Source organism: Delphinus delphis, chromosome 10, assembly GCF_949987515.2.
Source record: "Delphinus delphis chromosome 10, mDelDel1.2, whole genome shotgun sequence".
Lineage (NCBI taxonomy): Eukaryota > Metazoa > Chordata > Mammalia > Artiodactyla > Delphinidae > Delphinus > Delphinus delphis.
Window position 1 is genome coordinate 55039358 of NC_082692.2, and position 12607 is coordinate 55051964.

Genomic DNA, 12607 nt, shown 5'->3' on the forward strand with positions numbered 1-12607 from the left:
GTGACCCCCATGAAGCCTGAGAAAGTTCCACAAGCCTTCTGAGCCTCTGCTTCTACACTTGGGAAAGGAGATAATCATTGTGCCTGCCTTAGATCTGCTCATGACACTCAAATCTTTGTTTAAAACTCTCTAATGTCCTCCCACTTCCTTGGGTCAAGACCAGCATACTTACAGGGACCTCTGGGACCCATACAGTCTCATCCCTGATGACTTCTCTGCTTTGTCTTGCACCATTGTTCCCCTCACCTCTCTGCTCCATCATCTGTTCCCCAAAAGGACCACACTCTCACCTGCCAAGGACTTTTTCTTCCTGCAGTCTACTCCTCCTCTCGCCTCAGCCTCCTAGCCACGCACCACCACCACCACCATCTCACACACACACACACACACACCTGCTTCCAGTTGACTGTTATGCACCCGCTAGATCTCAGCTCTGATTTCTCTTCCTTGGTGCAGTCTTTCTTGATAAGCACAACCTGGGTGATGAGATCCTCTGTTACATACTTTCGTGACACCATATTTCTTTTCGTCAAAGTACTTATCTCATCTTGTATCTATTATTTCTTGAGTTACTTGGTTAACTTCTATCTCCCTTGTAAAGCCCGTGAGAATGAGTCTGTATCTGCGAACCGTTCTGTCCCTGGAGTGTAGTACAGTTCTTGAGATATAGCAGATGCTTAATAAATATTTCATGAATGAATGAATGAGTATTGTGGAGATTAAATGAATGAACCGATGTCGTGCCTGGCATATACAATTAGTGGGCAAAGAAAGTCCATGATAACATAATGGAAACTATAAAAGAGGAAGCAAACCCAGCTCAGAGGGTTTAACCAGGACCTGTTTCCTGGAGGAGATGGGCTTTGAGCCCAGGATGAATATGATTTGTCCAGAAGAAACTGTAGAAAAAGAGACCAAAAGTAGCCCATAGGCGTATTCACAAAGAACAGGAGTTTAAGACAATTTGGCAGAAGCCCTGCTAAGCCAAACGCAGTTTGGGCATGGAGGAGTGAGCCTTAGAGAGGAGGAACCCAGAGTGCTACCTCCTTATTCTTAGGGCAGAGGTACTCCTCTTAGAATTTCTGTGGTCCCATCACTGGTCTCCAAACACTGTCTAAAGGCAGAGGCTTCACACAGTCAGCTTCGCTACAGTTTCAGGGCAAACTTCCTTCATAAATTCATCTGCTATTACCTCCCCAAATCTCTGGAGCTTTCAGATCGTGATAATCTTCCCACCGTCATGGGCAGAGAGCGGGAGAGAACAAGGGCATAGGGCAGAAAGGAGCAGTGTCTAAGAGTCCTACCTGGGACTGCCTTCCACCTCTGACACATGCTTGCTACATCAGTTTGAGCAAACTGTTTAATCTCTTGCAGCCTCCGTTTTCTCCTTCCTAGGGAGACAGAGTATTTAACGAGATAATGTAAAAAAAAAAAACAGTGAGATTTCATGCCCAGGACAGAGTGAGGTGCACAATATATATATTTTTTTTTCTGGCTGCGTTGAGTCTTCCTTGCTGCGCACGGGCTTTCTCTAGTTGCAGCGAGCGGGGGCTACTCTTCATTGCGGTGCACGGGCTTTACCTTGCGGTGGCTTCTCTTGTTGCAGAGCACGGGCTCTAGGCACGCGGGCTTCAGTAGTTGTGGCTCACAGGCTTTAGAGCACAGGCTCAGTAGTTGGGGTGCACGGGCTTAGTTGCTCTGTGGCATGGGGGATCCTCCCGGACCAGGGCTCGAACCTGTGTCCCCTGCACTGGCAGGCAGCTTCTTAACCACTGCATCACCAGGGAAGCCCACACAATATATTTTAGATACCTTCTCTTCATAATTTGCATCATTTCACAATATGTTTTATTTCCTGGTCTTCTGATCAATTACCCTAAAGATATATAGTAGAAAAAACACAGTTTAAGTTTCTGTCTCGCCTTTGAGCACATCCAAGGAGACTTTATCTAATTGATCTGGTGATAAGGATGCTGTGACACCCTGTCCCTCATCTTCTGAGTAGGTTTTGTGGTTGCTGACATGACATGCTCTAGGTATGGAATTTCACCACTGATACACAAGTTGTGATGCCATCATGCAGGGCTCTCCAGACCGTTGCTGATGATTTGAGGTCTCATAACGTTAAAGAGGCACCCGGGTTCCTCTGTCTAAGTGTAATGAGCGTGTATAGTAGATAACTTTCTGTCATTAAGGGTCTTAGACAATTTCCTCCAAAAACCCTTACTCTCAGGTTTTTGAGGAGTCCTGAAAATTACACTTTATGGAATGCCAGCTTAATTCATGAGCAAAGCTTTTTAAAATGCTAGTTGAAATGCAAACTGGAGAACCCCTTTATAATCAGGACTGACTTCATTATCATGCTACACTGCCTTGTGAATTCACAAAGGTCATGTGTCAATCATTCTGGCCAAGTGTGTATGTGTGTGACACATCACATATGTACATACACTCCCACACACTCACAGTCAGATACACACAAACACACACAGTCACACACTCACACACATACATGCGCACACTCAGATACACCTGCATTTTTACACTTTTACACACACATATTAGCAAAAGCTTGATAACCCATGCTTAGCCTTTTGATGAAGGTAAATCCTGCCCTCCACATTTACACTGTAACCAGCCTCATTACCCTCACTGCTTCTGGGTTCAGAAGTCTGCAAAACATTCATGGAGATATCAGTTATTATTCACACCAATGCATCTTTTTAAAATCAATAAGAATAACTTTAGTGGCTTTGCCAAGTCGACATACCATTTAAATAATCAGCAGATGTAAAAAACTTTGAGTAAGCACAAACCCCTAAAACACGGTAGCGACTCTGAAATAAAAGATCTAGAATAAATAAAAGACTCTAAGGTTCAAATACATATTTTAGTGACCATACCTATTCCAAAGAATCCCTTTTGGTTTTCCACATCTAAATCATTTTCATTTTTATTATTTGTCCCCAGACAGATTTATATGATAATGGCTGTGTTTCATAAGGGGGAAAAAAAGAGAGGAAAATAATTCTTATGGGCCAAGAGGGGGACTGGGGAAACTGCTGTTCGAATATTATTAAATATTAAGGGAGGTACAAATTCATTGCCACTCCATGTGTGTGTGTCAGAACACCTAAATTTGGGGGCCTTAAAAGAAAAACATATCTTCTTTTGTAACTCCAAGTTAGATTCCTGATTTAGAGTCTTGAGTTGCCAGATTCTTTCTTGGAAGCAGTGAGTCCTGGATTTTTCCATGGGTAAGTCTGAACAAAGCCAAGCAACCGGTTGTCTCATTAGCTAATATTCACAAGAACCTCTGGAGATGGGATGGCCTGAATTCACCTCTTCCTGATTTATTGCAAGCACCACTTAAAATCAGGTTAAAAGGGATTTTAACCCTTGTATGGCTGTTTCCAGGATTTGTTTCATCTACCCACCACTCATCACGTGGGGAATGAGCATGTACTCTCTGCAGGGTGAACAGTTCACAGGCCCTGTTCTCAAAGAGTTCCAGTGGCCATAAGGCTGAGAGCCCTAGACAAGAAAGTACCTCCAATGTGAGGTCTTGTGGGCGGGGATGTAGTCCAGGATGCTGCTACTGCACCTCAAGAAGGCATTGAAGCATCACCTAGGAAGAATCAGTGCTTCTAACCACATCATCCCACTGCAGAATAGGATTGTGACCCAAAACTTAAAAGGAAGAGAGAAAGAAAACTAATATTTAGGGAGCATCTACTATGTATCAAGTTCTTTACAATACATCATTTCATTTAATCTTAAAAAAAAAAAAAAAAAGAAGGCATTGAAGCAGCCTTGGGAAGCCAGGGAAGGCTTTTCAAGGAGGTGGCATCACAGCCTAGCCAAGGCTTCCAGATAGAGGGGACATGGGTGCCTGTGCGGCTTAGATAGTGAGCAGTCATTCTATTCTCTCTTTCCAGGGAGGAAAGGATAACGGAAGAATAAGTTAAACTATAGAACAAGAGAATTATTTTAAGAGGTGCCAAATGCGAGCCAATTGCAAACCTGAAAAGAAGTGGAAATTCATCGCAGAAACATATTTAGATTCTTACCTTCCTCCCAGTCTAGCGAATGGACTAGGTGTCCAAGCATAGCAAATGGACACCTAGCTGTTTAGTTCATATTCCAATGAGACAGTTTATGGTCCTTTACCCTTTTGAGGGGAGGGAGGGAGAACCAAGTCCAAGAACTCACAAGTAGAAAGTGGAGGCTCGGAGCAGTTACACAGGGAGGCTGATTCTCAGTCCACTTGTCTTTCTCCCACCTGAAACTTTCCACCCTACATTGACTGTGGTAGGCTTCCTCTCTGATAAGGTTGACAATTTATATTAATCAACAGATTCAGATAATGCATTAATTTCTCCCATTTTGGCCACTCACATCACTCCTTATAAATCTATTTGGATTATTAAGCCTGGTTCGAAAGAACAGGAAGCTTGTGATCTATAGAGTGGGTTCATGAAAAGTCACTCCCGGTCAAGGATAATTTTTAAAAATTAAGATAAAATCACAGCTGTTATACAATTATAAAATGAGCACATGTCAGAAATTTAATTTGAATCATTAATGAATGAGAGAACCAGTACAAAGGAGAATTCACACAGCACCCATATATAGACAATTAGGAGTGCTGATGTGAATTTCCAAATAGATGCAAAACTGGTCGATATTCACAGTAGTAATTGACTACATTCTGCCAGACACAATTCACTTGCATTTCTATAGATAAGGATCATTTGCATTATTGCAGAGATGCGCAATAGCTCAAAGACATTGAAAGGGGGAGGTGACCCAGAAGGGCATACCACACAGGACACCAGATCAGTCATCGGTTTTGCCCATTTCAAAGTCTTCCAAATTGTCCCTGACAGCCCCTTGCATTCTTTTAACAAATCTGTGGGGTTATTCAAGCAAGTAGTATCTTACAGAGAAAATTATGGTTAGGATGGTTAAACCACGTGTTCCAATCCTTAAGAATCTCCTGGAGAACGTTATTAAAATAGAGACTCCTGGGCTGCACCCAGGTCTAGAGAGTCAGATCCACTTGGAAATCTGTATGGTTAAGTGTTTCTCTGGATTCTGATTACCTGCTATATTTGAGAGCAACTGTGACCTATCAGACTTCTCCAAAGATGCGTAGTGTGCCCGTGGCCAACCCAAAATGCAGGTTTCCTGACCCTCAGCCAATGCTCAGTACACTGGTCTGCATTGGGGCTTTTTATTTGGTAATATGCTTCACTCTGTAAGGTTTTTATAAACCCTCCATAAGATAAGAAAAGGAGAGCCCTTGAGACAGGGTAAGACAAAATAAGACTCTTGATGTCTCGTTTCCATTCTCTAAGTACATTACTGCTTGGCAAATGCATCAACTTAATTAAAACTAAACGTAATTCTTATGTACCAATTTGATTTAAAAATCATCTTCACAGTCGCCAGGACATCAAAATGCAATTAAGGCTATTTGAGGAAAGTCTCTGGTGCATATTATGCTCTGATGCTGCACTATGTCAAGAAACCCAGATCTTCCTGAATGTCACTAATGTGTTTAGGAGCCTCCCTCTCACTCAAATGCCTTTTTCAATTAGGTTCTGGAGAGCGTGATCCATGACAGTTCAGGAACATTTACCAAATCCCATCCAAATAGCCCTTTAGCTGCATGCTTTTTCTCTGAGCTGGTCTCTGGACTTGAGAAGGTGCAGGCAGTCTTATGGATGCCAGGCTTAAGACAAAATCAAACTACAGAGTTCAGGAGTTCCTTGTTATACCGATCCATGTGCTGAGACTATAAAAGGCTCCGGACCAGGATTATAGAGATTGAGAAATGGGTCTAGTGAAAAATTAAGCAGTACATCTAAAATTAATGGGGCAGTTTGGCTGGCCCCTTTTTTATTCCCCTTGTCTTGGTTTCTCCAGGAGATCTGTTTGGGCCCAGTGACCATGGTTGATTGTAAGCTTGATTTGGGGGTCCTTTTTGCCTAATGAATGGGAAAGTGTTAAGAAATAAAAAAAAAAATCCCCAAATAGTTGCAGAGTAAAATGGGCAATTCCAAGGAGTTTTCACAAAGTTTGGGTGGTACAAGAATCAGCCGGATCTAGTGGAGTTAGTGGTGGAATCAAACCTGCCTATAAGTGGTAAAGTCTCTCTTGACCTTCTTACTTGTGTGAAAATGCTACTGGTGATGCGCACTTCATTCAGTGAACATTGCCGTCCCCTCCAGGCTGTGTGGGAGCCCCTCAACCATTCCATCATCTCCCCTGCAATCAGCCACCTGCGTGGTAGAATCCTCACTCCACCCCGGGCCCTGCCACACCTTTGTGGTCACTACCTGGAGTCAAGGGGCAAAAGAGATGAGGGGTGGGGGCATAAAGAGAGGGAAACACTTTCCCAAAACTCCGAATCACATCAAACTTCAGTGTCGGAAGCCACTTAAGAGGTCAAAGGCTATCACATTAAGGAACTGTCCCTGCCAGAACCTAAGGGGACACTCATTTAAAAGTACTGATTACTAAATCCCATTTCCCAGTGAAAAATTGCATTTTTAGGAGGAAATTAGAATTTTTAAGCCTTTATTGTATATCAGCCACAGTGCTGAAGACTTCCGCATATGCATTCTCATTTAATTCACATAGCAAGTTTGCCAAGTAAATATAGTTCACTGTATAGAGATGGATATAGAGATATAGATATAATGCATAGTTTGTAATTATGTAAGTATAACTGAGATAGCTGAGTCTCAAAGAGGCATGTATGTTTGCAATTTTTGTTTGGGGTCAATTCCACACATGTTTGTGCCCCTCGAGCATACTTCTTCTCAGTTAGCAATGGCACTATAAGCTACCAGTTTACATGTCTTTCCCCTTTGAGATCACCAACATCTTGATGGCAATAACTATGTCTTAGCAACCATAATAGCCACCATCTCTTGTGGGCTTATCTAAACGTGCTTCACAAGTATTAACTCATTTAATCCTCAAAAATATTGAGGTGGGTACAATTATTATCTTCACCTGACAGATAAGAAAACTGATGCATAGACTAATCCTTTCATCTTGGTACCCTGAGTGCACACCCAAGACCTAACGTGTCATAAGCATTCAAAAAATACTTGAATGCCATGTAATTTCCTTCAGCTCAATAGACAAAGATGGAGGGATAAAGAAAGACAAATTTCCTTTGTTGTCCCAAATATTCAGTATATCCAAAACATTATGAAAGCAAAGAAGGCCCAGAGCATCCTGCCTTGTCCATGGGCTTCCCATAGGAGGGCCGAGCTGAGGTCTCAGGTTGTCTCAGACGGTGGAGAAGGTATTTCTCGGAAGCAGTGACCATCGGAAGGGTGTCAGTTATCTCCACCCCTAGGAATCTGTGCTCTATGTGGGGACTGGAGAAAGGCTGGATGGGGGGCCTCAGGACAGCTCACAATCCACCCTCCAGGAGCTCCCACCCATGAAAGACTCAACCATCTTCATAACACCTTGCAGAAGAGTTCCCTGTAGATGGCCAGGCTCGCTTGCATCATTCATACGCTCCATGTACACTGTGCCCTCTGAGTCCCTGAAACCAGTTTACTTGATTGAGGGCGAGATGGGTTCTGTGTCCAAGTGGAAAATCGAGAAATGAGGGAGGCAGAGGACTTCTGGAAGTGACCCCAGATAGCAACCATCAGGCTCACATGCACATGCACATAAACACACACACACACACACACACACACACAACTCTGTCTTCCTCACCACGAAGCCATGATTCTGTAGTTAGCTTTGTTATTTTATTCCTACTCCTACTGATAGCCCACAGTTCCCTCTTCATTTCAAGATGTTCCATGAATCATGACATAACCAACCTGAAATTTTTCCTCTGGGTTTAAGACCAATTTTACTGAACAAACAAAAAGAAAAGGCCAGCTGCGGTGTTCTGATCTATCTGCTCCAAGTAGGAGGCTCATGCTTGTGTTGTGTCTGAAGAGCATTGTACTTTTTATCAATGTATAAAATTCTGGGTTACAATACAGCAGAATTTTTACCTGAACTTAGGATGCTCTGATTGGTTGAATTAAGCAAAAGTACGCTTTTTTCAGTATTGGGGAGCCTGATGAGTTCATCTCCAAGATTTGGAAATATAGAGTTAAATTATAAAATCGATATATAATGGATCAGGAACATAAAGTCACCTGGAAGAAAGAAAATAGCTGTTAGACCAGAGCAGGCCTTTCTTCTAACATGCCTGGAGTGTGATAATGTGAAATAAGAAAGAACTGTTTCATGGAAAGGGGCCTGGTCAGCCACAGAGGCATGAAACAGCTAGAGGCAGAGAGTCATGCGCTGGCAGTGTCCATCCTAGGACCAACCAAGGGAAGGAGAATTTTAAGCATTAGGCCTCCATTCCTCCAGGATCGATGGCAAGGCTCTTCCTATGTACAGCAGGTAGGCAGAGTGTTGACTTAATTCTTTGATGGCAGGACATGGCACTCTGACACCACAGGTAGGAGAAGAGAACTAAGTTAGAACAGGTTAGAAGAGAACTCACAGTTGAGAGTAAAGGGCTGCCACACAGGGCCACACTGGCCGACCAGGGAGTCAGGGTAACAGCAGCTGGAGCTGTAGGGGCAGCTTATGTATGGTCAGCAGCTGGGATTAGTGAGGTTTCCCAGGCTTCCTGTGGGTTAGCTAATTTGAATAATTTCATAGGCTCCAGGGTGCAGAGGCTGTCCCTAGCTGTCTGGTACCTGGCCCCAGGGCATTTAGGGATGGGGCTGGTACATAGTGCCCCGGAGCATCCCAGCCTCATGAGGGAAGTGGTGTGGGTGTTGATTTAATCAGATGTTTAAGGAGGAACTGACCAATCTCTTGCCAGAGTTTCAAAACTGGTCAAGTCATATTTTTAAAAATTAATTAAAAACCTTATATTACACAGAGTGATTTTACCTTGCATGCCTACTCAGATCAACTGCCTGGAGCTCAGTGCGGGAAAGGATCTAAAGCAGCCTCAGTGGGGAAGAATGCTGGGAAGAGAAGAGAAAAATGCCAGGCAGAGGCAAGAGGGCAGTAGAAATCCCACAAGCCACATGTGTGCTTGCCCAGATGTTAGAGAGTTGTTGTCTTGGATTCAAGTGCCGCCCTAGAGCAAGATCCTCCCCAAACTGAAAAAGAGACATTAGCTGTCTCTGCCTGATGACTAGAGTATTTAAATAATATCATTAGGGGTCCACTCTTATTCTTTATGACTGCATCCTGTTTATTTCCTTCATATATATTTATTAGTTATATATACACATTCTATCTTTATTAAAAGTTTAATTATGCATTTGCTTGTTATCTATCATTCTCACTAGAATGTTAGCTCCAGTGAGGACTTTACTAACCAAAGTATACCCAGTGCCTAGTAAAATCACTCTTTCAGAGTCAGTGTTCTGTAATATCTGTTGAATGAGGGGGTAAACAAAACAACAAAGGATAAAGGGATGAATGTAATTCTCCACACTTACCAAGGAATTTTAGATGCTGGCAGTGCTCTTTTATAGGAAAAGACAGAAACTCCATCACACTGTCAGGATGTCAGGATGTCTAGTCTTTCTCATAAAATTATAGCTTGTATTCCAATGAGTGCCGTATCCTAATGTGTGGTTTAGTTAACATAGGTCATGGGCTCAGGGACTGGCCACATCTGGGCACGGTGAAGACTGACTCTCTAGACCATAAAAATAGAAGCTGGATTCAGGCAGCACTGTTTTACACCCTTAGGAAAAGTCTTCCAACCTTGATTCCCTACTTACAATTTCTACCGAACCATCAGCAAAGTCAATGTAGTTTAACACATGGTTTCTTAGGTTACTAGGCTAAATAAAATCTGCTGGAGCTAGAAGGACTTTTCTACATTGACTTTTATCCTTGCTGTTTAATTAAATCCCTCACCTGAGAAATGAGTGATTTTCAGCCTTCTCACTTTCTGTGGCATCAGCATGATACTGTGACTGTTGAAATACCAAAATGCCCGTTGTGTTTAATGCTTCAGGTGCAACAAGACTGTTATATTTGGAATCCCCTAAGAAGATAGATATTAACTGAAAATTGAAAATGACAGCAGAGGAGATTGAACCAGAATAGCAAAAGGAGCACACAAATCTACTTCCCTTCTTGCTCCAATCCCTTAAAATGTCAGAAAATATATTTTTTAAAGAATACATCCATCATAGTACTAGAAAATAAGAAATAACACTATCAGAGACCAAAAATCTTAGGAGTTTCCTGGGAGACTACAGCAAATAGAGAACAAGGCAGATGACCAGAGACCAAAGGATGCTCAGGATAAAAAACAAGTTTAAATGTAAGAGCACAAAAGAGACACTGAATTCACAACAGGTTCATTAAAGAGCATGATGGTGTCTTGGTGACTGAATTGTATTAATGGCCCCAATTCTTCACCAACCCTGTATCCATACTCTTTGCCATGAGACTTTACAGTTCCTCTCACTGCAGAGTTGCTTTGCCCAATAAAATGAGGCAGAAATGAAAATGTGTCAGTTCTGAGCCTAGGCCATAGAGGTCTTATGTGTTTTTCACTTTTCCATTTGCTGCCCTGGCAATGCCATGAAAATCCCAACTGACCTTCTGGGGTATGAGAAACATGGAATAAGGCAAAATCACCCTAGTCATCCCAGCCAGCAGCCAACACTCAAGAATGTGAGTGAGTCTTTGAGGTTTGGGGGCTGTTTGTTACACAGCATTACCATAGCAATATATAACTGATACAGAGTCCCAACAGTGTTCATAACACCGTGTTACTACTTAGAATGAGAAATAGGCAGCAATGGTGTTTGACTCTAGAATTAAACCATTACCTGTACTCTAAAGAAAGGGAACCCCTGCCCAAGGAGAGCTCCTGTTTGGGCATGAAAGACTGAGAAAGAAAAAGAATTGTGTTGAGATAATTCTGGACCTCCAGAGCTTCTAGAGAGCAGGAGGGAAGGAAAAGATAGCTCTACTTGGAGGAAAATAATCTAACCTTCTCCCTCCCTGGGGTTAAGAAAGCTGCCCTTGTTTTAGCCATTGGGGTGGTGGTAGGAGGCTCCAGACTGCTTGTCTGCTATACTCTCAAGTATCCAAAGATGAGATGCGTCGACTGACACACCCTGCTCTCTTAAGCAGAGCCTGAAATTGACCCTCATACATTGCAGATACAGATGTATATGAAAGCAGAGAAACTTGCCCAGCTATTCACACCCTCTGATTTCAGTCATGAATATAAAGAGACAGCCGAGAAACAGGTGTTGGAGAAAATACCTTGATAGGAAGGAGAAGTAAAGTAATATGATAAAGAACAGGCTAACTAATCCTAGTGGAAACAAATCATTCAATAAAGGGGAGAAATATTGTTCTAAATATATAATAATATCCTCAGAAAGATCCATCATACTATTCCATCCATAACATAAAGTGACAAATGTTAAAAGGACACTTTCAGAAAATAATACAGAATGCTTGAAAATTCAATTTTTTTTAAATTCTCAGTATTATACTAAATATTAGAAGAGACAAGCCCATTAAGCAATTAGGAAGATTAAATTGAGAAGAATTTTAGAACAGAGTTGTTCTTTTGGGGCGGGTAGGAGTTGTTATTGTTGTGTTTTTTGGCTGCATCGGGTCTTAGTTGCGGCATCCGGGATCTTTCCTTGCAGTGCACGAGCTCTTCATTGCGACGTGCGGGCTTCTCTCTAGTTGTGGCAGATTCTTTACCACTGGACCACCAGGGAAGTCCCAAACAGAGTCTTTTTTTAAGACAGAAAATGTGTAAGAGAGACAAAAGGTATAGATGATTGATCCAGCAGGTCCAACATGTGTTGCATAGAAATTCCAGGAAGAAAGAAGAGAGAAAAATGAATGGGAGAAAACAGTGAAAAAAATAGACAAGATTTTCCCAAGTTGAAAAAAAGTACAATCTTCAGATTGTAAAAGTGTCATTACGTGCAGAGAAGAAGGAATGAAAAGACACATACACACACACACATACACGTGGATGTGAAAGTCCAATAAGAAGTGGCAAATAATGACCATATCTACAACAATACCAAGAGCAAAAACATTATGTAATTCTTCAGTTAAACCAAGTAATTCTTGATGAAGGATATAACAGACACACACACAAGTCTAAAACAAAATTCCAGATTATACCTACATAAAAGGTGGCAGACAAGGGAAGTGGAACTAAGTAAAAATGGTTTCAAGAAGGTACTGAGAAGACATAGCTGATAATAATGTCTCATTCCAGATGTCATTAGTAAACAAAAGAAACAGCCAAATACATCTATATCTCTATATAAATGTCAGTGCATGAAAAAGGGTCCAGAAGGAGGCACAGGAAACCACTCACAGTGGTCACCTCTGGGCAATGGGAGGAGAATTATGGGGCAGAATATGAAAAAACTCCAGTTTTCATATTTTAGACTTCCAAATTTTAGAATTTTTTTCAATGCAAAGATGATCATCTATGTATAATATAAAAATAAAGCTTAAGATTATTTTTAAAATACAGCACAAAAAATTACACTTGCTTTCAGTATCTAACAAAGCTACTTTCATGGGTGGGAAGAAC

General features: G+C 41.8%; 1 protein-coding gene across 2 annotated transcripts in view; it reads left to right on the forward strand.

Annotated features, from left to right (window-relative positions):
- STAC (SH3 and cysteine rich domain) overlaps window positions 1–12607 on the forward strand; it is a 100981-nt gene that overhangs the window by 78330 nt on the left and 10044 nt on the right. The gene's annotated exons all lie outside the window — the stretch shown is intronic.